The sequence below is a fragment of the Cupressus sempervirens genome, chromosome 4 (genome assembly GCF_028749045.1).
Source record: "Cupressus sempervirens isolate cs-2001-9-10 chromosome 4, ASM2874904v1, whole genome shotgun sequence".
In the NCBI taxonomy this organism is placed as follows: Eukaryota; Viridiplantae; Streptophyta; class Pinopsida; order Cupressales; family Cupressaceae; genus Cupressus; species Cupressus sempervirens.
In genome coordinates, this window is record NC_143121.1 from 214334697 (window position 1) to 214360425 (window position 25729).

The 25729-nt window shown below is 32.0% G+C and overlaps 1 pseudogene across 1 annotated transcript; it reads left to right on the plus strand.

Annotated features, from left to right (window-relative positions):
• The first annotated feature begins 634 nt into the window (after positions 1-634).
• Positions 635-24893, plus strand: LOC149560750 (putative disease resistance protein At5g47280; annotated as a pseudogene). The gene is made up of 5 exons (XR_016364229.1): positions 635-1316; positions 22052-22461; positions 22824-23178; positions 23264-23475; positions 23871-24893. The product of XR_016364229.1 is annotated as a putative disease resistance protein At5g47280 (transcript).
• Positions 24894-25729: the final 836 nt, after the last annotated feature.

Here is a 25729-nt window from a genome sequence, read left to right on the forward strand (position 1 = left end):
AATGAACACGAAACATTCAGGAAATAAACGGGTCGTAATAGACTTTGAATGTTTCCTGGACAACGAAATTTGCGCGAACGTAGAGCTCTCCGCTTGTCAAAGAGTTTGCGAAAGATATTTGCCGGCCAGCGTTTAAAAGAAAATACAGTCTGTACGAATGCCGGAACGTGTTTGAAAATAGCCGATTCCAACTCATATAGAATTTTAAAAGCAATAGTTGTTTAATTTTTCTGTCCACTTCCTGTAATGAGCACGTTATGTTTTTTCCTAACCACTTCCATTAAACAAATATGAATTGTTCATTTGTCGCTATGTTTGGCCAGCCAACTATCAGAAAAAATGTCCACAAGGAAGAAATAGCCAAATGTCGTTAATAAGTTGAAGTTTTCGCAAGAAAAGTAAACATATCATCTTCCATGAAACGAATGTGAACATGGTATGTTATTTCGTTACGACTTCCATGAAACGAGTACGAAACTTGGAAATATTGCTCTCTTTTTCAGCCAAATATTAGAATAAATGTCCTCCAGAAGGAATGGGCAACTTTTATTAATAACTTTTACGTTTCAAAAGAAACTACGCTCCGCAGAGGAGAAAAAATAAACTCGAAGCAGTTTAATTGCAAAATCAGGCTATGGAGATGTTCAACTGCAAGCCAATGTGCATTAGAGTACATTCTCTGCTAAAGACTCTAAGCCCAGGTATTCAAGAAATTTGCCTGCAGGATTTGCAGTTACCCACAGATGAACAAAATACAATCCTTCACAAGTTTTACAAGGCACTGATAATGGGAGCGACGTTGATAAAAGAATGCGAGAATATCAGCCCATTTAACCTGCCGCTGAATTATAGGTACGCATCTCGTATCTTGAAGCTCGACAAGGAGATCAATGTGTTTATGGGGATACTGCCTGCTCACGTATTACTTCATGTGAGAAGGCTGAAGGAATATGTTGAAAGTGTTTACCATGAAAATGATATCCAACGTCCATATACTCCTATCATGCTGAAGGATTCGATATCAAAAGAAGTTTCTATGATCAGTAATGATCCGTGTCAGAATGCCACGATGCTACTTGAGCAAATGGATTCAGCGAACGATCTCATGGACTGTGCAGAAATGGTGAAGCCCACCTACCCTTGTCATGATGATGTTCCTTATACATCTCAGTTTTACGTGGGATTGAAAAAATCTGTGGTAGATTTGAAGGACATTTTGTTCGAGAAAGAGGTATCTGTCGTTGGCCTGCACTGTATTGGGGGAGGTGGCAAAACTACTTTGGCGTTGGCTCTCTCGAATGATTCCCAAGTCAGAGGTAAGTTTCCAATTCTGTAACCTCTCGTCTATAATTTTCTATGCCTTATGTTGTTATTCTATGAAGAGTTGCAGTGCTTCCTTCTAAAATTATGAGCATATTTTACATATGCTTTTAACAAGATAACATAAAGGGTGCCTAGATTGTTTCCTTTATTTGCTTAAGCAATACAACAGAAAAGAAGAAAAGAAGTAATCTAATATGGATAAAAAATATTCGGCGTACATTGATATCACTCTTTGTACTTTCATCTAAAATTGTTAGTAATTTTTTTCAAATTGAGTTACGGTATTTTGTTTACTTTGACTTTGTGTTTCCAATATATATTGGTCGTGATCTTTCTTTGATTTTTTTAATTTGTCATAAACATTACCTTTTTCCTTAACGTGGTCTTTGTTATTGTCATGTAGTTTGTTTCCTTTATTTTTTGAAGCAACGTACAAAAGAAATTATGTAGTTTTGTTATAAAAAAATTTTGGTATACATTTATATCACTTTCTCCGCATTTTCATCTAGAATTATTATTATTTATTTATATTTAAAATGCTTTTCAATTTAGAAGTAAAAGTGAAAGTTATTTTATTTTTTTGTAATGTTGTAGTTATGTTTGAATATTGATTCGATTGAATGTAATAATTTATTCTACAATTAATATAATCATAAAATTATATCACGTTATTTTGAAAACTCAAACAATATAAAATAAAAAGTCTTCCTAGTGTAACATGTAGGCCAAATTTTCCTACCTCCTTTAATAAAAAAAAATGTAGACCAAATTTGTAGAAAAATCTCAAAATTTATATAAATTATAAATATGTAATGACGTGACTTGTGTCTAATCCTACAATTAATAAATGAGGAAATGAAGGGATTAATCTATTTCCTAATAAATATTCTATGTAATGCAATGGAACATGCTTTGTTTATTTATACAAATTTAACTTAATTTATGTTTGTTTTATTACTAAAACTATATAGTAAATTAGTTTAGGTTTATATACACATTGCAAATGATAGTATGTCACTAATTTGCGGCTCTAATGTTAGTTAAAAATATCTCATCATAGTGAAAACAAATTATGAAAAGTTATTATACTAGGAAGAAAGGAATGACTTTGAATTGTATCTTTAAATTTTGGCCAAAATACCAATACATGGATTTTATATAGTGTTTATAATTTCCATCACAATACATGATGTAATAAATATTATTTAAATATTATTTAGTATAGCTTATTCATTAAGTGAACCCTATAATGTATTATACTTTATAGAATGTTTGACATTTTTTTTAAATAGTTAAATAGAGCATACATTTTATGTTAATTAAAGAAAAAATAATAAGAAGTTGATGTATTAAAATTTACTATCCAATATCCACTATATATATTAATTATATATTTATCAAGAAGATTCTTTGATGTTAGAAAAATTCTCAACATTACAGTTCATTTTGAGTAATCTAAAAAGAAGAAATGACAACATGTATTAAATAAGGAAAAAACCTTTAACTGATTTTGATTTTATGAAGTTGAATGCATTGATATCCTAGGTGCTGAAATTTGAAGTAGAGTCTTGATGAGATTCATTGAATAAAAATCTGGTTTATGATTGGTAGTACTACCAAATGAGAAGATAGTGGGTTATATATAAAATAATTAGCATCATTGCACTAGAAAGTACTAAATATCCTTCAATATGTTCAGATGATATTTTGAATTTTTATTTATTTATTAGAGGATTGCTTCTCTCATTTGGTTATCTCTATGGAAAGACTTGAGGAAATTGGTCACATGCATGTGAGTAGTCTTTCATAAGGTTGGAAGTCATCATCTTTCCTTCATTGCCTATGGTAGGTCCACATAAGAAATATATCAAGAATGAGATGTCTAGTTACTATGGAGATGCATCAACCAAAAAAAAAATTGGAACACTTTTGTTGAATTTGTGTTCACTAGAATTTATTGGAAATATTTTAAAAATGAAGTCTTATATAAGATCAAGTAGTCATTGAAATCATTGTCAAATACTAGTCATTGATTTCCTATGAGAAAGCATTAGTGACAATAAAATGAAATTTTATATTTATGATACTGTGGAGACTAGCATTTGCAATGTTTCTCTTTTAGATGATGAAAATAATGTAATAGAGTAGAACATGGGTTGAAGTAAATGAATGTAGATCCATAGTTTTTATCTCTCAAGATCTATTAGCAAAGAGTGTCCACTTGTCCCTATGTTGTTTGTTAGTATAGTAGATTTATCATATTTTTAGGGATGAATCCTTATCCCTAAAAATAAAAGGAACTAAAATAAATAATTGAATGGAAGTTTTCAACATTTAGTTTCAATATAATACAACTATATTGATTAATATTTAGAGAAAATGTACAATTCATTAATGACTAAGATGAGTTTATTTTGTGAAGCATCTAGGAATAAATTACCTTGCACAAAATATACAATATTGGGATGGGAGGAAAGCCCACTTTTGTTTTAGTAAAAAATTCTTAACATATGTGAGTGGGAAATTTTGAGTAAGATAACTTGGAATCATATTTTCAACCTATATTTAAAGGAAATGATGGGATGGATTCAATAAAAAATAGATAATAAATCTGACAAGTGGAATAATTAGTTCTTAATTGTGATTGGTAGTTTTTAGGTGTGTCAAGAGATTCTATCATCACACACTATATACTATATACATCTTCTTAGATTTTTTAAGTTTATGAATTTAACTATATCTCAAAATAGGTTAGAGGCTATCTTTAGTATAAGGATAAGGAGAAAAATGAAGAAGCATATTGCTAATTGGAATTTGTGTACCATGATAAAAAAAAAGGTGGGGGGGGGGGGGGGGGCGGGGGGGGGGGGGGGGGGGGGGGGGGGAGGATATACAGCTAAAAGACATAATAATATATGGACTATCATTATCTTCTAAGTGATTTGTTAGTGTAATACATGGGGAGGAGACCAAGAAAATCCGTTTTATACATAGTATTAATAGATGACAATAGTGAAAATTTTCTTCATTGAAAGGGTTTCATTTGTGTGATCTCATGTCTAACTATTTCCTAATACATATTTTAGGATATAGTATGTTTAAGCAATATGGAAATTATGAGAAAATTAGAGTCAAATAATTTCTAATTAATAGATATTACAAGGAAAAACCATACTTGGTGAGATATCCATATGTTGAATCTAGAGCATTGGGATGATCCACTAGCTTCATTACAAATACTATCAACAAGGAGTTATATATTTAGGGGAAATATGATTTTTTAGATATTGTCAAAGATGGAAAGCTAATGGGTTGGTAGGAAATTTTAAATAAGTTTTGTATTAAACTTATACATTCCTAGATATTTTGACTACATGATAGTTGTTGAAATTGAGAAATTATGTAGATGGGTGTGATGGTTAGAACTTATATGACTATCAAATAGTTTTCATTGATGAAAACTATAGTATAGCTCTCATTCATGAGAACTATGTCTACAATGGATTACTAAGCCTCTTGTAGACACTTTTTCTAATTAGTGATATCAATGGTCGCTAAGTAACAGGTGGTGATTACATGGAAAAGTGTGGCCAATTGGTAAAAAGGAAAAGGAATAATGACATCAAATAAAGTGAAACCAATAGTAGAGATTAAGAAAATAAATATGTATTACCTTGGGATATATAAAAATGTAAAATACCTATATAATATGTTTGGACTTTATATTTAATAAATGTTAACCAATCCAATAGATGGATAGGAAAAAAAGAACAAAAGATGACCAAGTTGAATCCAATCCTTGAGATTTGAAATATAATTGAGAAAATAGAGAGGGGAAAAAGACTTGAATAAAGGATTAGGATTAAGAAGAAAAATATTAAACGGAAACATAAAAGGGTCTCTAAAAGACATATTGAAAGGGGATATTGAAAGGATAAGAATAAATTAGTAAGGAGGATTGGTGTAATATAGTAGAAGAGAGATTTAGTGATTGTGATTGAGATACAAAGAAGATAAGTACAAAGTATTGTAGAGAGAATTCATAGGGCATAAGAGATCTTAAAGGAAAATAGTGCCATCTATAGATTATATATTTGAGTTATTATTACCTATGAATTACAACCAATAAACCCCTAAATCATGCAGACCCTAATAGGCCCAAAGTTGTAAATTCTCTAATAGCATAGGATCTTAAGAGTATTTTGTAAATTCTTTAACAAGGTAGATGTTAGTATATCTAATTTCACTTTTCATAAGGTACAAGATCGCTCATAACATGTTGAACCCCTAGAAAGGGTAATTGTATTCTCTTAACTAGAAAAACATATTCACTAGAGTAGTGAACATTTACGGTTACCAACCATACCATGGTTTTACCTTCTAAGAAAGGGTTTCAGTGAAACTAAAATAACTATGTTAAGTGTCTCATGTATGTGGTGAATATTTTTTTGTTATGGTTTATTTTAAAGTACTAATTATATGTTTAATTAGTAGTAAATAGTATGAAATTATTGTAGAAGTTTGAATGTATTGATTCACACCCACCTCTCCTAGTACTTGTGAATCATAATAATTGGTATTAGAGTGATAGTACTCTTAGAAATAAACCTAATAGCTAGATGGAAGGATTCACATTCTTGGATAGGTACAAGTATGAGGAAGAGCTCATGGAGAATGCTAATATGATTCTTGAGCTAAAAGGAACACTTAGGAAATATCTTGTAATGAGAGAGGATCTTGATATGTAGCTAAAAACAAGTTGTGACTACATTAAAAACATCGAGAAATTATAACAAAATACTATTATGTAAGTGTTGGTCCCAACTAGTACTAAGAGAGGGGTAAAATCAATATCAAAACTTAATATAGTTTCCTTTGTAGCCATTATAATCAAACTAAACAACAACACTTAATTGTTAGAGTGATAACAAATGAAATAAAATAAAAGCATGTAAACCTAAACATGAAATAATTCATCAAGTGACACATATATTTGTACGTGGAAATCCTTGATGAGTGCTCAAAACCCATGGTGGGAGTAATATACCCACTAGCCCTTATAATGCATGTAAAGTCTTGTCTAGTTAAGAGATACAACTCTTTCTTTTGGAAACACATCCTATTAAGAATGCACATATCTTTCTATAGGTAATAAATCCTATGAAATCTACATGATTAGAGGATTAAAAAATTTACCTCTAAGATGTATATTTTTAGAAGATTTATAAAAACCTACTAATTAAGCTTTTCATATTAGGAACTACAACTAGATACAATAGTGAGAAAGAAATATAGTATATGATCTAAAGATAGAACTATCTTTCCTTATAGATTTCTACTATGATTCCTCAAATATCCTTTGATCTCCTTATTTTCTCCTTTTACTTCATGAAAACTTATGTGTCACTAATGACCTTGGTTGTTCAAAACAACCTATTGTTGTGTTACTCCTCCCTATAACTACTTTCCTTGTGAGTGCACTTTGAACAACACTCTTCCCTTAGTCTTCTAGTAATCAATCTGTATAAATAATTGTACTAGAAACCAAATATCTTCAATCTCCAATATCCATTTAAAAATAAAATATGAGCCCCTATATGCACTCTACGGGATTAGACCACAATTATCCATAACAAGATCCCATCTTAATTTTGAACTCCATGTCCAAAATGTTCAAAAAACCATTTTGATGGCTCCTAGGGTCTTTAATAGTAGCCCTACTATTCCTTCTATGTGTTAATGTTTAACATATGTCCTTTCCTACTTCCATCACTTCAACCTTACTTTTTGTCACATCAACTCAGTTTCCATTGATATTTTTCCATGTCTATGATGACTCACATTACTATTAATAAATGATCAATTATTATCAGCACTTTTTTTCCAATGGTGGCTTATCATAGCATAAAGGTTTACTATTTCTACCAATTATAAGGTTTTCATGTAGTATCTACTCGTCTCATGACCAAATACAAATCAATGCAAATACCATTTAACTTTTCAGTCTTTATGTCAATGATACTTTTGGGGTAAATAATCTTCCCATTCGGCATCAATGGAAAAACCTTTCTTTAACATCATCTTTGTGAGATATACTCTTCTTCCTTTTCTCAAAACTTCATTCTATTACTATTCATCCATCTATATAACTACAATACATTTCTCCAGTGCATTAACTTATCACTTCTTTGTTTGATCTCCCCCTAAATATCTTCTACCTTATTTATGTTATGTTTTGTTTTATTCTTAGTCTTTATCTCTCTCCTTACCTAAGTTGTCTTCAACTTATTCTTATTGGCATTACCTATTTATTTGCCTTCAAGTCAAAGTTTTTATTTATCTCCTCTTTTGATCTTGCTTTTCCTTTATGCTATTTTGTCTTTCTAGTTCTTTATTTTTCTCATTTCATATTCTCCCTTTTGATTCTTTTTTTATACTCCCCATATGGTAGAATCTCCTTCTATTCATTTCTCATCTTCCCTTTTAATCATCATCATTCTCTCACTCTATTTATTTTTATCTCCCCCTTTGAATTTTTCTTTTATATTGATCTCCTCTTTTTGTTCCTTCTTTTGTTGTTGATTTTATCTCCTCACTTCTTTCATCAATGACAAAGGGTGTTATAGGTTATCAAATGCATCCTTGTATTCACTCTATGCACTAGTAAGATGAGTATCGCATGATGCCTTTAGATTAGTGAGTCTAATTGTCTTGCTCCTTGTATCTTCAAAGAGTTCTTCAACCACATCAATCATACTAATCAGTGCTTTGGAAATTAGTTATTCTATGTCATTAATTTTTCCTTGTATGATTTCTATCACGGATGGTAGTATGTATTTCACTTCCATCAGTCATACGATTCTTTTCTCTTTCTTTTTCTTGGTTTGATGAAAATGATGTAGTCTTCCCTATGTCTTGGAAAAATAGTTAGATACAAAGTTAGTCATTGTATTATATGTACTCTCTCATGATTAGAGATCTCATTGATCTTGTTACATGGTCTTATCTAAGCCTATTGTAAGTGAGGTTTTAAAAGGATCTTTTTATAGGATCAGTGTTGTGACCATGAATGTTTCTATCTTATTGTCCTTTACTTCCCCTAGAGTGTCAATTTTGAATTCTACCAGAGTTTCTAGCATCTCTTTTCTTCTTGCTTCCTCTTTCTTTTCAACTAGATCTTACCCACTACCAAGTTCATCCTTAATAAATTGTTAAAACTAAGGTAGCAAGTTGATTGATGAGGTTAGTACCTAGGTCATATGATGCATCAGAGGCTAGTTCTATAATTAAATCCCTGGCAACTACCAATTTTATTGTCCCTCTATTTCTTCTTTCTTATTGCAATGAACTTCTCTCATCTCTTTAGAAGTTTTTTATACTGATTTACCTCATATACATTTGTGTATTTTATTATGGGATACTTCTCAACAATGATAGCATCTAGAGTCTTTTCTTCTTCCTTTAAGTCCACATCTTTTTAATAATTATCCTTCATCTTCTAAGCTTAAAGATGATGAGGATGATAATAAATATGTCTTCATATGTTTCCTTCTTCATCTTCTCTTGCTTGCATGTTCTCTTCATGTACTTGTGGATGTTCTCTTTGCACTTCTATTACTCTTTTTCAAGTGTTTTACTCTATAATACTATATATCTTGATGATTTTGTCTTTAATATCATTGTATCTTCCTTGTCATATTGGGCTTCTTCAACTATAGAATCATATTTCTCATTCTATAATGACGTCTTGTATACTTGCTCAATTTTTGGAGACCTTTCCTCTTGGGGCTCCTCTTCATGTACCTATAAAACTTCAAGAAATCTATCTCTCTTCTTTGTCCTTGTTAGGTGAAGATTTAATTATAATAGTTGTGACCTTGACAATCTCATCAATTTTTTTTTGAGTTGTATCTTCTTGTGAGTTCACTTTATTTTTAGTAGATTCTGCAGGTCATGTGTGATCGATGCAACATCATCTAGTTATTTAATATTTATGCCTGGATTTATAGACACGCTTTCCTAAGTTTCATATATGGCCCTTTGCATGTATTTTGTTTTTGGTTTCATCTCCCTTTGAGGCCTCAGAGTTTCTTCTCTTTATTCCTTATTACCTTTTCCTATCTCTAGTCTTTCACTTTGTTCTCCAACCCTCTCTTTTACCTTATCTTTTTCTTTATTTTGTGAACTAGATGCTTCCTTGTGAATAATTCTTCTAGAGGTATGCATCTATTTTATGAACCTCAACACTTCAATATTTAGCTATACTTTATTTAGCTTCTTTGATATGACTTGTTAGTAACCTATTACGTGCTTTTGCATACTAAATCTACTCCAATTTATTCCTGTGAACATCCTTTTTGGGAATCTATCATATTTGCCTTTATTTAGAGTAGGGATTTAAACAATATTTTTCCGAAGTCATGTATACCCATCTTCCACCTTTAATTAAATTTTTTCCTTAACTAATTGGGTAGCCAAACTCCAATATCTTCTAGCTTCTTACCAATTTCTCTCATATTTTTTAGAACAAGAATTATGGCTTTATTCTCATTCTCTTTAGAAAAAATTAAGAATCTATTCTTCAATATTTATTAATTATTATTTTTAACAATTATTTATACAATTTCATTATTATAAAGTAGTTTGGATTTATTCTTACATTTATTTAGAGTCATTGATACTTCAACTTTCTTTAGTGTCTCCACTACTACTATTGCTTCTACAAATTCTTCACCAGTCTTAGTCTTTGATGCTAAATTCTCTGGCTACCTTGGTTATGATGGTCTTTCCCTTATCTGTGCTTGAGACTTGTGCCTTGAACTCCTTCCAATTTATACTTTTATTTCTTCATTATTTGTCACTTTTTATGGTGGACACTTGGATGGTTTCACAAATTGGCTCCTTATTACCATCAGAGGAGTGTATTCCTTTGTTTTCTTCTTTCCTTTGAAAAGTATTTTCCTTATTTCCCAATAGATTCCAAACCTTAAAGATATTAACCTTTCTTACAATGTTAGTATCCATTACATGCATGGCTTAGCTTCTTCTTCTTTAACCTCATATCTAAAAGGTGTCAACCAATGTGTTCTTGGTTGTACTGTAAAAATGATGCATTTATTTTTGTTTTCTAGAAAAGAAATGGTTTCTTTGAATCTCTCAATTATATTAGTGGGTTTCCTTTCTTGATGTTTAATTTTCTTTTGAATTTTATTGAAATAACCCCATAGCATAACATTTCCCTTGCCTTCCCATTTTCTATAAAACTTACTTATTTAAGTTCCAAACAGTTGATCTTCCCTCTATTTATGAGATGGAAACCCTAGAAAATTCTCATTTGAGATAGAAGTTTATGCAAACTAATATTGAACCAAATCTTTGTGTTTGACCTTTATTAGCATTCACAATTTTACTTAGGTTCTCTAGCGTCTATCTGTGCAGGTATCTGCATAGGTCACTTGATGACCTATTATGAAAGACTTGGAATGCTCCACAAGCTATGTTTCTAGGGATTTGATTTTCCCTACTCCCATGGTATAGTTTTAACCCTATTACTATGATTTAAATTTTATACTTGGATCTAGAACCTCATTTACTGTGCATTCCCTTGTATTTTGGGTTAGTTGTCGTTTATTGATTTTAGCCACTTTTTTAGGTGATGCAATATTCATGGATAAATATATTCCTTTTGCACTAAATCAATTTAACTTTAGTACTAATACCTTTGTAATATTATACGACTTATCTAGTCATAAATATTGTTTATGGACTCAGCTTAAAGAAAATCTTACCCATTCTTCATGAAAGAAATGAGGCATGCCTACCACTCTATTTAGTGTAGATTTGTCTAGCACTTTGCATTGCTCTTTCATAAATTCCTCTACATAGAATGGGTTTTACATCTCGTGTGTAGCTTTATCACCCAATTCTTTAACCTAAACCTATAGGTATCCTTTTACATCTACTATAAGAAAGATATCATCATGTAGGGATGATAATCCTATATCTTCTCCAACATAGATTCTTGTTAGTACTGTTCCCTCATATTCAGGTTGATCTTGTTGTTTTCTATCAACCAAATTAACCTTTTTCAATATTATGGCCATTATGTTCTCCGCTTGTTCTTTTTTTATGAGTAGTCTCTTTTTATGGATAAAATATTAAATTTACATATTCACAAAAAAAGGGTTGAAGGATACAAGATCACCCCATGAAAGTACATAAAGTAAAGTTAGGAACACTTTACAACTATTCATAATAAAAAAAAACATAAAAATTATCCTCAAGCAGCCAAAGTAGCACCAACTAAGAGAGAAGATAATGTTTATCATGAAAATCATAATTGTCCACTCGGTTGGAAGAAGGCTTAAGAGGAGCCAATCAATCATCAACTATAGCATAAGATTTTTCTTTTCTTCAGCCTCTGCCATGTTAGGAAAAATGGTCAAGTGTAGGAAGGGGAATGATCACTTGGGTAAGAAGCTAGAGGAGCTAGACAACTAGAAGAAAGAGGAGCAACATGAGGAGCAATCAAGGACTAACTAGAGTCATTCCACAAAGAAGAAGAGTGACATCATTAAACATCCCAATTGCTAGGAGGGTTGTGTGGGACATGGGACCGAGGCATCTATGAGTGGCAGGAACCCAAGAAAATGTCCACAAAGAATTTCCCCAATGCTTGAGCATCTCCTCTAGGTGGACCACCTATAGGGCCACCTTGTTGGCCTGTACTTGAATCTAAAATAATACATTATAACAGATGCAAGGTTTAATCTATAAGAACATATTAATATAGAGAAAAGTGTGAATAAAAAACACTACATTTCTATCTTTCTATAAAATAAATAGGATCTCCACTTTCAAAGCATGTCAAATCTACGAAAATTAGTGAAATCCCCTAGCAATTCCATGTGCCAAGAAAATTTCTATGCCCTGAAGGGCTTGAGAAAGTCATGTCTCCAAAGCATATATTGATGAGCTCTACAACAAAACCAAAAATATTTGTAGGAAAGATTTAGGTTGTCAGAAAAAAGGACACCATGTAGGTCTTGAATACCCAAATGCTTTAGCCAAGGCCCTAGATGGAAGCCCTCAAGAACACACTAAGAAAAGTGTGCAATATTCATCTTAGAATTTTTTTTCCAAATAACCTTAAACATGTATTTCCAATTCTATTAGTGGGCTGAAGATGTCAATAGTGGTTGAGAGACTCAACCATGGGAAGGTGAGGAACCAATAACAAGTATCCCATTCTAGCCTTGTGATTGACAAGAGGAGTACACAGATACCACTTCTAGTCCTTCCACCAAGGCTTGATAGATTGAATGTCTAGATTGTGACGAAAATGAGGGGGAATAGAAGAGATAAGTAAATCAAAAGTTTAACAGTCTAGGTGACTTAAATGATACTGGATTCGCATGTCTTTCCAACATCTCAAACTCATGGTGGTTCTAGAGAAAAAGACATTTTGGCATCTTGATGCTACATTTGAAAAAATGTAGAGGAATTTACACCTTGAATTTTGGAAAGTGGCACACCGTCAACAGAAAATAATGATGAAAACCAAAAATTATGATGAATCATGGAGAGCCCATCTTTGAATGTGTTGCCAACCCAACAAAGCAATGACTTAACAACTTCCCAAGATTTTGAAATGATCTTGATCATGAAAGAGCCTTGAATGTGATATGGGTGGTGAGAAGGGTTTGAAATCCCATCCCCTTCCATGTTGGCCTATTCATAGGAAACCAAGAGGAGATGCCATATCGAAGAAGGATTTTCTAGGATTCATCCCCTAAAATGGCTATGAGAACCCACTTGATGCATAAGGTAATGCCTTATTTTTGGGTAAAAATAAAGCCCTTTCAACTAGAATCTTTGAGCAAACATCTCTATTCTGAAGAAAATCAGTGAAAGCCATGGTGTTCCACATCTAAGGTCCAAATAAATGCTTTGAGGATTTTTTCCAACTTAGCATATGAGGCTTTGGAGTAGTGAAAAAAAGAAGAGTAAAATACATGGGTAGCAGCTAACAAATCTAGCATTTCTTCCTTGTCCCCAAGAGAGGTGAAATTGTTGTGCAAGAATGTACTGGAGGTAGGAGTAGAAGAGGAAACTCTTGCAAAGATGAGTCTACTCTTCTTGGAGACACTATCGAGGTCTTCAATACAACCTTTGGGCCCATGCAAACACCATGAGATTTGAGACCCGTGAGGGACAAAAAAGTAGGCTACCTATGGACTCTAGAACAAAGTGGGTAAAGGAATGCTCACATTTGTGTCCATCCTCTAGAAGCCAAGATTTGAAATGGGTGGCAATGCCACTGAAGTGTTGGTTGTAGTAGAGATAGTAATAGGAACAATATAAACCAAAGGTTGTGAAGAAGAGGACCCTTGATGCTTAGGCAGAAAGGAAGCCTTACCCTTCTACATACAATCTCTCCATTCATCCTTTTTGGAGTTATCAGTTAGCTTTTCTTGCAACTCCTTAGTAGGAATTGTCTTGTTAGGTATAACAAGAGGGTAGTCTTTGATCTTGTGATCAATCAAATGACTTCTATAGAAAATGTTTGGTAGGTTCAAATACAACACCTTCTTAGTGAATTTGTGTGCTTTGACCTAAATATCTACATATTCTTTGAGGTCACAAGAAAGGTCCACCTCAAAAAAACCTCAACATAAACTTCCAGTAGGAAACGAGGAGCCTTGGAAAGTCAACCTTGAGAGGGACTTTCATCTTCTTATCATTAGACAGTGAAATCACAAGATCACCACAAGAAAACTAGCAAGGAAGACCTAACTGACCATAGCTCATCGTTAAAACCCATGTCTTCTTGGGAAGGGTTAGTGAATTGAAAATAAAAACATTAGTAAGGATCTTAATACCATTGAGTAGGACTCCATGAGGAGTCCAATTCTTGGTATCCCATTCCTTGAGCATTCTTTAAAGAGGAGTGTGATCCACAAAATATGCTATTAGGGTATGGAGCTTGAACCAACTACATGCATCTTTAAACTCTTCAATGTTAAGCACAATATCAGGAGACTAGGGCTTTCCTCATAAAAAACTTGTAGGACAAACTTTCTTGATAATTTATTTAGATGAGGCACTATGCGCATCTGTCATAACAACTCTAGCTCTAGTAAAAACTACTAGACTAAAGTTGGTCATAGCCATAATCAAAGAACCTATAATGGGTATGACAAGTGCAAAACAAGAAGAAATTTCAGAAAAGACATTGTACAATATGAAAAGCCCTATCCTTAGGTGAAATTTATTTTGTAGGCATTATTGTTTTCTTACTCATAATTCTTCAAATTTTCTACTTAGAAATCTGGGGCTCCATAAATTTGAAGGTATGGATGATTTCAATATTGCAATGTGACTAAAGACTTGCAATGCATCTATTTATGTCATGGAATTTTAATGTTAGGGTTGCAATGGTCAGAAAATACTTTACCTGCCACTAGACATTAGTCATTCATACTTTTAATTTTTTTTTACAATGATAAATTTTCATCCCTTATTCTTTAATCAGCATGTTGTGATCTTTCTTTCTATCAAGTGACTACTTTGGCCTTGTTTCTTCCTCATGATTTACTAGTTTAGACTAGGAGGGCATTTTAAAGGTTTCTTCTTTTATTTTCTAACACCTTTTAAGCATAGAAAAGATTAGTTTATTTGTGATGTCTTACTGATGATTTGAGATCTTATGCACTCATTAGTCTTCGTTGCCTCTACCACTTCGCTCTTCCTTGTTCATATCTTGGCATATTCCTTCTCTATTTTCTCTATAAAAAATCAATTTTCTTTTCTAGAAGGGGACTTGTTGGTTGGTCTTTTATTGGGTTTGTAATCTCTTGTGACATAAAAAATCTCGTGGCACTTAAATAAAATCACTTGGGTACCTCTCCATGGTCTAGTATTTCTTCTTTGACCATTATTCCAATAGTTTGTGTAGACCAGTGCTATGAACCTATCCCTCCTAGTTGGACTCATTTCCTTTCAAGAGATAACTAGTTTAGCCCTTCTCTTTCCCTATAGTCCTCCACTTTAAGACCATACTTGGTGTAATATTACAAACATCCATTTATTCTCTTCTTATTGAAATGAGATATGCATTTTTGTGTTGCATGTACATAGAAATGACAATCATCGTAGTACCCATCAAAGGCATTTTTCTTCAAAAATGTTATCTAATTGAAATAAAACATATTAGATATATGTCCTACTTTTCCACATTAATAACATATATTTTTAGAATATTTCTTACCTTTTAGGGATGTTCTTATAGATCTCATATTGACTAGGTTCTTTCAATCTAAGGTTTCACCTTCTTCTATATCTCTCTCAACTATGTAACCAACACCAACAACGCTCTTTTTTCTTCTTTGAGACCTCAAATTTTCATCTGTTTTCCATTAGCTCTTACATTTAAGATATGTTCTTCAAAATATCTTGTTGTCTAGATTCTTTTCACCTAAGGTTTCGCCTTCTTCAATCCCATTCTCACCTATGTAAGAAAGATCTTCAGTGCTCTTTTTCTTCTTTGAGATCTCAATTTTTTATTCCTCTTCTCCAATATCTTGTTCAAGTTTCTCAACTTTTTGTGGGAATAATATACCCACTAGACCTTATAATGCATGTAAAGGGTTGCTTGGTTAAGAGATACAACAATTTATTTTGGAAATACGCCCTTTTAGGAATGCACATAACCTTCTAAGAAACCACAAGCATAAGAAGCATAAAAAAATCTAAAGAAAAAAAAAAAAAAAAGGTAAGATACCTTAAAAAAAACTTCCTTTAACTACAAAAATATTGGACATAATTCTAATGCATGTAGAAGTAGAGTTGCTAGTAAAAAAAATTTGAAGATTATTTCTTTGATGTTCTTTAGTAGGAACATGCTAATCATGAGTGTAAATCTAAGCCTAAGGATAGTAATATTAGATTTCATGGTTACTATTACAAATTCAAAAAGTATGCACACAAAGCTATGGAATGTAAATCTATTATTTCTAAGTTGCTAGTCTTAATGGTGAACAATAATAGAGGGGCATGATATTTCAATAACCATCCCTATTTTGTAAATTATTAGGAGACATAAAAGAAAATAAAATTTTATAGCATAAGGAAATTATTCTCAAAACAATCTGGCATTGCTATGTTTTTATTTCAATAAGATTGGTCATGTTGCTATAGCACTCCAAGTTTAGAAAAACATCTCTTGATCAGTCACAAAAAGGGGAAATGAAGAATCCTATGAATCTTGATGATATCAAAAATGAAATGAAAAGGAGTTGGATGGAAGAAAAAGAGGAACACAAAAATTCATCGCTATCACCTGACATAATGAACCCGCGATCTACCCAAGTAACATATTCTTTTAGGGGGAGTAGACAAAAGAATCCAATTAATTGATCCCCAAATTTGAGTAAGGAAGGATGAAAAGACAACATTTGATGTGAAGAAATGTTACCTTAAAATATTGAATTTTTTATTGATTATGTGTTGATTAATCATAAAGTTCCTAAGATATATTGAGTGTAATCAATCATATTTGTTGGAATGAAAGATAACCCAATTAAATCCAATCATTGATATTTGTAAACTACTTGAGAAAATAAAGAAGGAAACAAAAAAATTGAATAAAAGGAGAAGGAAAAAATGATGAAGACAAAATTAGTGAAAGCTAGAAGGAGAGAGATATAGTGATTGTGATCAAGACATAAAGAAGATAAGTACCCAATGTTGTAGAGAGATATCAAAGAGCATAAGGAATATAGTAGGAAAATAGTGCCATTTAGAGATTAGAGATTCTAGTTAGTACTTAACAAGTAGAATCGGTAAATCCCTAGATCAGGTGGACCCTAATACATCCAAAGTTGTAAATTTCTTAACAGAATCTTGTAAATTCTTTAAAAGGTAGATTTAGTACATATGGTTGTACTAATAAAATGGTACCAGATCACATAGACACAGACACACACACATGTGCGTGCGTGTGTGTGTGTGTGTGTGTGTGTGTGTGTGTGTGTGTGTGTGTGTGTGTGTGTGTGTGTGTGTGTGTGTGTGTGTGTGTGTGTGTGTGTGTGTGTGTGTGTGTGTGTGTGTGTGTGTTTGTGTGTGGTTTTATTTTACCTTTCCTTCCTTTTCTTTTCTATTCATGTTGTGGGGTTTTCTTCTTGATTCTTATAAGTATGGCTAGCTCTTCTACCTCTTCATGTTGATTTTATATAATTTTATGTTTTTTATATTTCTTTGTTTCTATGTAAAAGCTAAATGAGATTTTTTTAAAGAACCCTAGGAGTTTCTCCAAGTTCTATTTCTTTTTGGGTTGCATGGTTTTTCCTTGCCACTTTTAATATTTTAATTTTTATTCAGTTGTGATGGACCCTATTTATTTACCTTTATTTTGTTTTTACTAATATCATTTTTCTCTTTCTATGATTCATTAATGTGAAACTCCCACTATAGAGTTGGAAATTTAAATGGACACTAAAAATTGAGAGCTCATTCAAATTCTTTCATCCTCTTTTTTAAGCCCTAAGGAGCTGGTGTCATCCCCTAGAAAACTACAGAGTATTCTTGTAGAATAGGTTGTATTTTTTTTTTGTATGAGGGTGGACCCATAATTGTGGGTTACACTTTTTTCCCTAAACGGACACTGAACTATGATTTTTTTTTAAACTTTCATTTACAAATGCAAATTTTCATTTAGATTTTTTGTCTAGATTCTAAAATTTTTTCTTGTTTTTTTCAATTATTTAGATTCAATAATTTTTTCTCACATGAAAAATTGGTATGTTGTCAAACTCTGATTTTTAAAGAGTTGTGTTTTCTTTTACACACATAACATTTTTTTCTATAATAGATATCAATGTGATTCTTTCAAACTTAATTTTTTAACGTCTATACCAAGCTCATGGAGCTGGTTTTATGTCTTTATACTTAATATTTCATATTATTCTTATGTTCAAATTTGATCTAGCGCTGATTTTGAGTTACATTATTTTTTATGCATATAACTTATTTTGTATTTATCCAATTCCCAAATTCCTTTTTATGGTAGAAAGAGGACTCATATACAGAGGGTTGGGCTATTTTTAAGAATTTGTATTCTCTTATTTACTATATTTCCATGAACATCCAACAAAGATTTTTTTTTTTTTGATAATAAACCTATTTTTAGTTGATAGCCAAAAAAATATACTTAAAAAACTCAAAATTTATCAAATCCATAATCATTAGAAAGCTCATTTCAAGTACTTATGTCATGCAAAATGGCATATCTTTATTGTTCCATCTTAACACTATCGAAAGTAATTGCCTCATTAACTTTTGATTGAATGAAATTGAAAAACTACTTTGTAACGAAAGTAATCCACTTTCAATCAAAACTACCAAGATAATTTCTATCAAAACTACTTGACTTAAAAATCATGGTAGCATGTTTTAAGAGGAATTTCTTCCTCCAAAAAAATGTAACCCACTATTGTGTGTCCACCCACGATTTTCTTCTCTTTGACTATTTGAATATGTGTTAGATAGGGTGTGGATCTACTTTCTAGTGGTTCTATTATTTTACCCCTATTGAGCTAGGAAGCATTCCTATTAAGGTGAGTAGGAGCTTCACAAGAGAGGTGATAACCTATTAATGATAACTTGTTGGTTTCTATTCTTGTTTTGTTTTAGGAGAAAATTTAAAATCTATTCAAATGTTCAAGGATCATTCTAAAACACATTATTTCTCTAAAATTTTCATTTTATTTGGGGATTAGTTTATTCCAATTATATTTTTATGTCTTATCCTTTAGTTTCCTATAGGGCTACATGAGGCTTTCTAGAACCAAATTTTAGGTTAAAGAGCTTATAAAAATGATTATGTTAATCTATGGGATTTTATTGGTGCCTATCCAATACTTGTTACTAATGTTTTTAATATTAATAGTAGCCATAATAATGGTGGTGTCCCTTAGTATATGACCATATTTAAACCATCAATATCACATTTATAGAAAAAGCACTACTAGAAACCAACCCTGCCAATAACATAAAAATAATAATAGTATCCCTACCAATATATTCAACCCAAATATAAGAATACATATTCACATAACCACTAGTAGCCAAAAAAAAACCACCAATGGAGAGAAAAAACATCATATAACTATGATAACATATACTAAATTGCATAAGTTTTCCATCGTACAAAAAAAGATCTAACTACACATCTATCAACATATCTACTGTAGAATTTTAAATGTAAAAATAAATAATAGTTAAGGCCCTTGTTCTGAGAATCAAAGGTAACAAGTGGACTTAACCAGCAATGATGTCTCATGAGAAGAAAATAACAGATAAACACAAGGCCTTAACATTGGCCTTCTCCTTCACTTTCTTAGCTAGCATGAATATGGAATTAACTTGGAACAAAATGGGGTTAGTAGAAACCATTTTCTTAATGTTTATATCAACACACATAGGGGAAGTCTCCATCATTAGTAAATCACATTTCTTCTTTCCCAAGGGCACACTAGAAGTGAAGCCCATCATGTTCATTGTGAAGGTAGCCAACACATGGGTAGTGTCTTGGCTAAATTTCTTCTTCTTTTTCTTTGTTGTAATCTCCTCTGAGGTTAAACTAGTCTCTTCAGTCCCAAAAAACTTCCAACTTTTCATCCTTCCCCACTCTCTTCTACAAATTTTCTCTTCTTTATTACTAATTTCTAACTCTATTTTCTCATTAGTTTCTAAATCATCGAAAGCTTTTTGTTTCATCTTAGCCCTACTTTTGGAAAATCGCAAACCTCCTTCTACCATGCTCATGCTCTTCTTCCAAATCAAATAGGTTAATTTCCTCTTTCTTTTTTTCAACTTATGGGTTTTTCTAGGTCCCACTCTTTTTGGGATTTCTTGAGGGTGTGGATGAGGGGTGGGGCTTTGATGTGGGGGCTATAAAATAACACCCACCATTTCCTAGCAGAAAAGGTGGGTCCTAATTCTTAATGATAGAGTGGGAGGGGAAAGGGCTACATGGAAATCGTAAAGCCGAAGAATTGAGCCTTGGTGCAAAATGATGTAGCTTTCACTCTTCTTTCTCTTGTCCCTAACATTGGCTACAATTGCCAACGTTAATACAACCTATTAAAGTCCTATTTTATAATTTATTTGGAGCCTTTTATCTCAAATACCTTGAAAATTTAATTTTTATATTCTATCTTTTGTTATGTTTTATTTTAGAGTTATTCATTGAACAATTATTATATTTATTTTGTTTTTTGTTTGGATTTTGAATCAAATTAAAATATTCTTTCAAGGGTTTTCCATGTCTCTTTAAAAAAAACTTTAATTAAATCATTTTCAACTAAATTGTACAGAATAAATAATAACTATAATCAAATAAAATATTAAATTTAAATTTTACCTTCACTAAAATAATAGAAGCGACCCACATATAATCCATAGAAAAATAGAAAAGGTCTTTAAAGACCAATGGTGTAAGCAGAGAGAATAATCTAAGAAAGTAATTATCATGTTTGACTGCCACGTTTTATTACTGCTACGTTGTATTATGTTTTAATATTTAATAAACCACACTTCTATTACAAAGCAATTAAGACTACTGCACCTTTTATCTTTGATCATTACTATCCCTAAACATGGGAATAATTAGTTTAAATTTTGAATGACCAAGAAGAAAAATGGTTTCACAATTAACTTATTATGATCTATATCACACAAGTTTTATTATTATTGAAGACATCCATGTCAAACAGCATTGTTACGCAAAATTATCATCTTTCAAATAATCTATTTGAAAAATTAAAAACAATTCATGAGTTGTCCTAATGATAGAGTTGTTGTCCTCTGTACAAAGAGATCAAAAATTCAAGTATTACAAGATAAAATAGCATTCCTAGTTTCCTTTCTGAAGAATTCCAAAAGAATTCAAAATTGCAAATATAGTTCTCTATTAAAAGACATCTACAGTAAGGAAAAACATATTCTATTCAGTGGAAGATTTAAAATTTTAGTCGAAAGGCTTGAAAGTTGACAAATAAATTCAACCAGCTTTCTCCTCCACATCATACAAATATTACTCATAAAAGCTTTAATGCAATATTAGCACTGAAACACAAGACAAGGAATGCACTGGATCGTATGTCTCTGTGTAATCTAGCAGCCTCTTACAATATTTATACCAATGCATAGATCTAACCAAACGCAGACAACTGTAGCATATATACATTGTGTAGAAAGAATATGGAAGCTATTTGCTTTTCTTCTCATAAAATTTGTGTAACATGTAAAATCTACAAAAGAGAACACATATAAACAAAATAATGTTAATAATCATCTGCGATCAAAAATTTCGAAGGCAGAGACTATAGTTTAATGTCAATGGCTAGGCACTCTCTCAGTTACAGTTGAACCTGAAATTTTTATAGCCATGGTAGTGGCAATATATCATATACTAAATTGCTTGTGTTGGTTGAGGATTCGTATTGGGATATTATGTAGGGCGCTTTCTATGGTGCAACTTAAATGCACCTTTATTCAATGAAAATATAGAGCACTCCCACTATTTAACATTGGCTAATGTAGATCTACTGACACTCTAGCTATCTAGTAAGTGTAAAAAATAAAAAATTCAAAGTTAAAACAAATTGCTTATTTGGCATTGGTATATTCACAACCTGAAATACACTTGTTTTCTTGTCGATATTAGATTTCTTCGAGAACAAGGCGCTCTTCATCACAGTTTCACAATGCCCAAACCTCAAAGAAATACTGGAGACCATGTGGGAAAATCTTTTTGAAAAGAAGGAACCGCAGTTTCAGAATGTGGACGATGGGCAGAGACAGCTGCAGCAGCAACTTCTTAAACAAGCCAAGCCAATTCTGGTTATTTTGGATGATGTTTGGTCCAGATCAACCTTGGACAAATTACTATTCGAAGGCAGAGGATACAAGACCCTCATTACAACAAGAGACATTTCTATTATCCCAAAAACCCCATTTACTAAACTTTATCAATTACAATTGTTGGAGCAAGTCGACGCACTGTCTCGTTTCTGCTTCTGGGCCTTTGGACAGACATCGATTCCAGGAACCACATATGCAAATATAGTTAAGGAGGTAAACAATTTTTTAAAATAAATTATCAAGTTCTTTAGTACTTGAATGAATGTAAGTTTCTACTTTTAAACATTTGAATGCAAACCAAAATATGTATATAAATTTACGACGGTTTTCATGTCTACAAACACATGGCTTGGTGATATTGGCCTTATTGACATGTGGTTAAAGAATAGAGCATCTTCCACATCTACATATTTTATGCAAGCCCCATCAGTTTCATTGTCTATCAGCTGAAAATATGTATTAACTATATTATAGATCCTGGAATACAGCTACGGATTATTATTGACTTCATATTATCTGCAAAAAAGTATTTCAATGGTTCCCATATAAATTTATTTAGTTGAAATCAATCACAGGTGCAAGCAAAATGTGGAGGCCTACCACTTGCTCTGAAGGTGATTAGAAGCACTTTGCACGGGGAGCCACCGGTAGCCTGGGAAAGAGCAAAGAGCAGGCTTTCCAAAGGCAAATCCATATCAGATTATCACAGAGAGGATTACTTGAATGCTTGGCGACTAGTATTGATTTCTTGGATGATACAGCGAGAGAGTGTTTCCTAGACTTAGGGTCATTTCCAGAGGACAGGAAAATCTGTGCTGATGCACTATTGGATATTTGGGTTAATGTTAGGAAACTAGAGTGGCAAGATGCCTTTGTCATCTTACTCGAACTCGCAAGCAGAAACCTTTTGAATTTAATTAGCAATCCAAGGTGAACTTCTCTAATCTGTTATGTATATATTTTTTGTTATTTTGTTATTTAATTATTATACTGAATTGTTGCTTGTACTGAGCAGGAATCAGGTAGCTATCTCTTGTGGAAATGCCTCTGAACTGTACGTTTATCAGCATGATGTAATACGAGACTTAGCCTTGCACTTGGGATACAGGGACAGTGCAGTCCATAGCAAAAGATTACTTATGTCTTGGAAAGAGAGTAGCTTGCCTCAGATATGGCAAACGCATACTAGTAAAACATTTGACGCTCAAATTGTCTCCCTTCACACAGGTCTGTTTTCTCAGTACCGTATCACAACATTGTTCAGCACACAATTATTACTCCGTGCAGCTTACTTCTTATTTCATTCAGCCTTACAAGAAACCTAGATACATGTATGTCTAGGCCACACAAATATATTCAAAAACATCTCTGATATCTAGTCATTTCTGTAATAGGTCAACTCAATAGACAATGCAATGTATTCTAGATATCTAAATTTATTGCTGCATTTCTCTAGCTTTTCCATACATAAATGGATGTAGCATGAATTTGTCTCATTCTCTATCAAATTGTTTCTGGCGATTTGCTTTTCGCATTCTCCTTGGTAAAAAACTAACCCTAAATAAGTATTCAATTCCGAACTTAAATGACCTAATTGGATTACTTGTGTTGCATTCGTGCAGGCCCTATGAATGAAACTGAGTGGGATGAAATGAATTTTCCAGAGGCAGAGGTTATGGTGATAATATTTTCCGCAAGTGAATACTTTCTTCCCCCATTTTTGAAAACCATGAAAAAACTTAAAATTCTCATGGTATTCAATTATGGTTCTAAAAGGACCACATTAAAAGGAATTGATGCTTTATCATCGCTCACTCAGCTAAAAGTTCTTCGTTTGGAGAGATTAATTGCATCACTTTCTGAAATACAGAACATGGAGAAACTCTCTTTAAGCTTGTGTGAAGGTTTTGAACGCACTTCAACATTCAACAATACCAAGCTGCAAGATTTTAACCTGGATCACTGCAGTGATCTTGAAGTGTTGCCTCCTGGAATCTGCCGTATGCAATCTGTTCAGATGTTGTCTGTTACAAATTGTCATCTTATTAAGAATTTACCCTCCGAAATTTGGAGTATGAGCTGTCTGAGAATATTAAGGCTTTCGGCACTACCAGGCCTCAGAGAGCTTCCTTCATCAATTGGAAATCTTGTGTGCCTGGAATATCTAGACATTTCAATATGCGAGGGTTTGAAGAAACTTCCAGAAGAAATAGGAGAATTAGAAAAACTGAAAGAATTTGATATGAGAAAGTGTTCACGTTTGAAGAGGCTGCCTAGTACCGTGTGTGGATTACGTTCGTTGAAACATGTTGTCTGTGATGAAGAGATTGCAAAGCAATGGTTGTGGGCCAAGAGCTTTTCTATTCCCTGGCTCGAGGTGGAGATAGTGGAAGCAGAGTTTAATTTGGATTGGCTTCATGACTAACTTCTCTCCCTATTTCTAATTCTTTTTGAGAAACTTTTTAGATACATTTCCTGAAAAGAAAACAATGTTCTAGGTGTAGAGTTGAATATCAATGCAGGTCTAGGAGACGTGATATAAGCTAATGTCTTATTTCAACAAAGACGGTTATACTGTGAACCAGCGGCCGCAAATACAGTTTGTTACAGTTATTATGAAATTAATTTTAAGTCCTCCTTTTGCCTTCGCCAGCGCAATGGGGAGTAATTATTTCCTATTTATCTTTTGGTTTTATGCAATGTTTGATAGTTTTGAAGTTTAATTTTTCAAATAGAATCCACAATGTGTGATTGGTTTTTAAAAAATTTTAAAAAGTAATTATTTCCTATTTATCTTTTGGTTTTATGCAATGTTTGATAGTTTTGAAGTTTAATTTTTCAAATAGACTCCACAATGTGTGATTGGTTTTTAAAAAAATTTAAAAATTCTAAGTATTTGTTAGTACTTGTCTATAGGCTAAGTACTATTTTATCACTTTTTGAGTTCTCTAACTTACTTAGTGATTAGAACTCTTTACTTCCAATAATAGAAATCAATTATTTTTATATTTTCTTATAAAATTAATATATTGTACAATGAAGATGCAATATTTTTATCTTTAGAAATGAACAAAACTTATTTGTAGCTATCTCATTTGCTAAAAACATTTAGCCTCTTATACACCATTTTATGCAAGGATTATAAAAATATAAATTTTGAGACATTTTTATTGGGTTTATGAAATTGCTGTAATAATTTGCCCAATACTATTATGCATATTAATAATGCTGGGATATAACAAAAAAAATTATAATATAATACAATATTATAATCTATTTTTTATTTAAATAATTGTTACTATATAAAATATGATACTATACTATGATATATAATATAATTCTATATCATATAAAGTATAAATGATGATATATAATTAAAAAAAATACATCACTAGATTATTAAATAATACAATTAAAATGTATTTAAATAAAATTAAAATTTTAGTTCAAATGGTCACATTTTAGGATATTATTAGGTTTT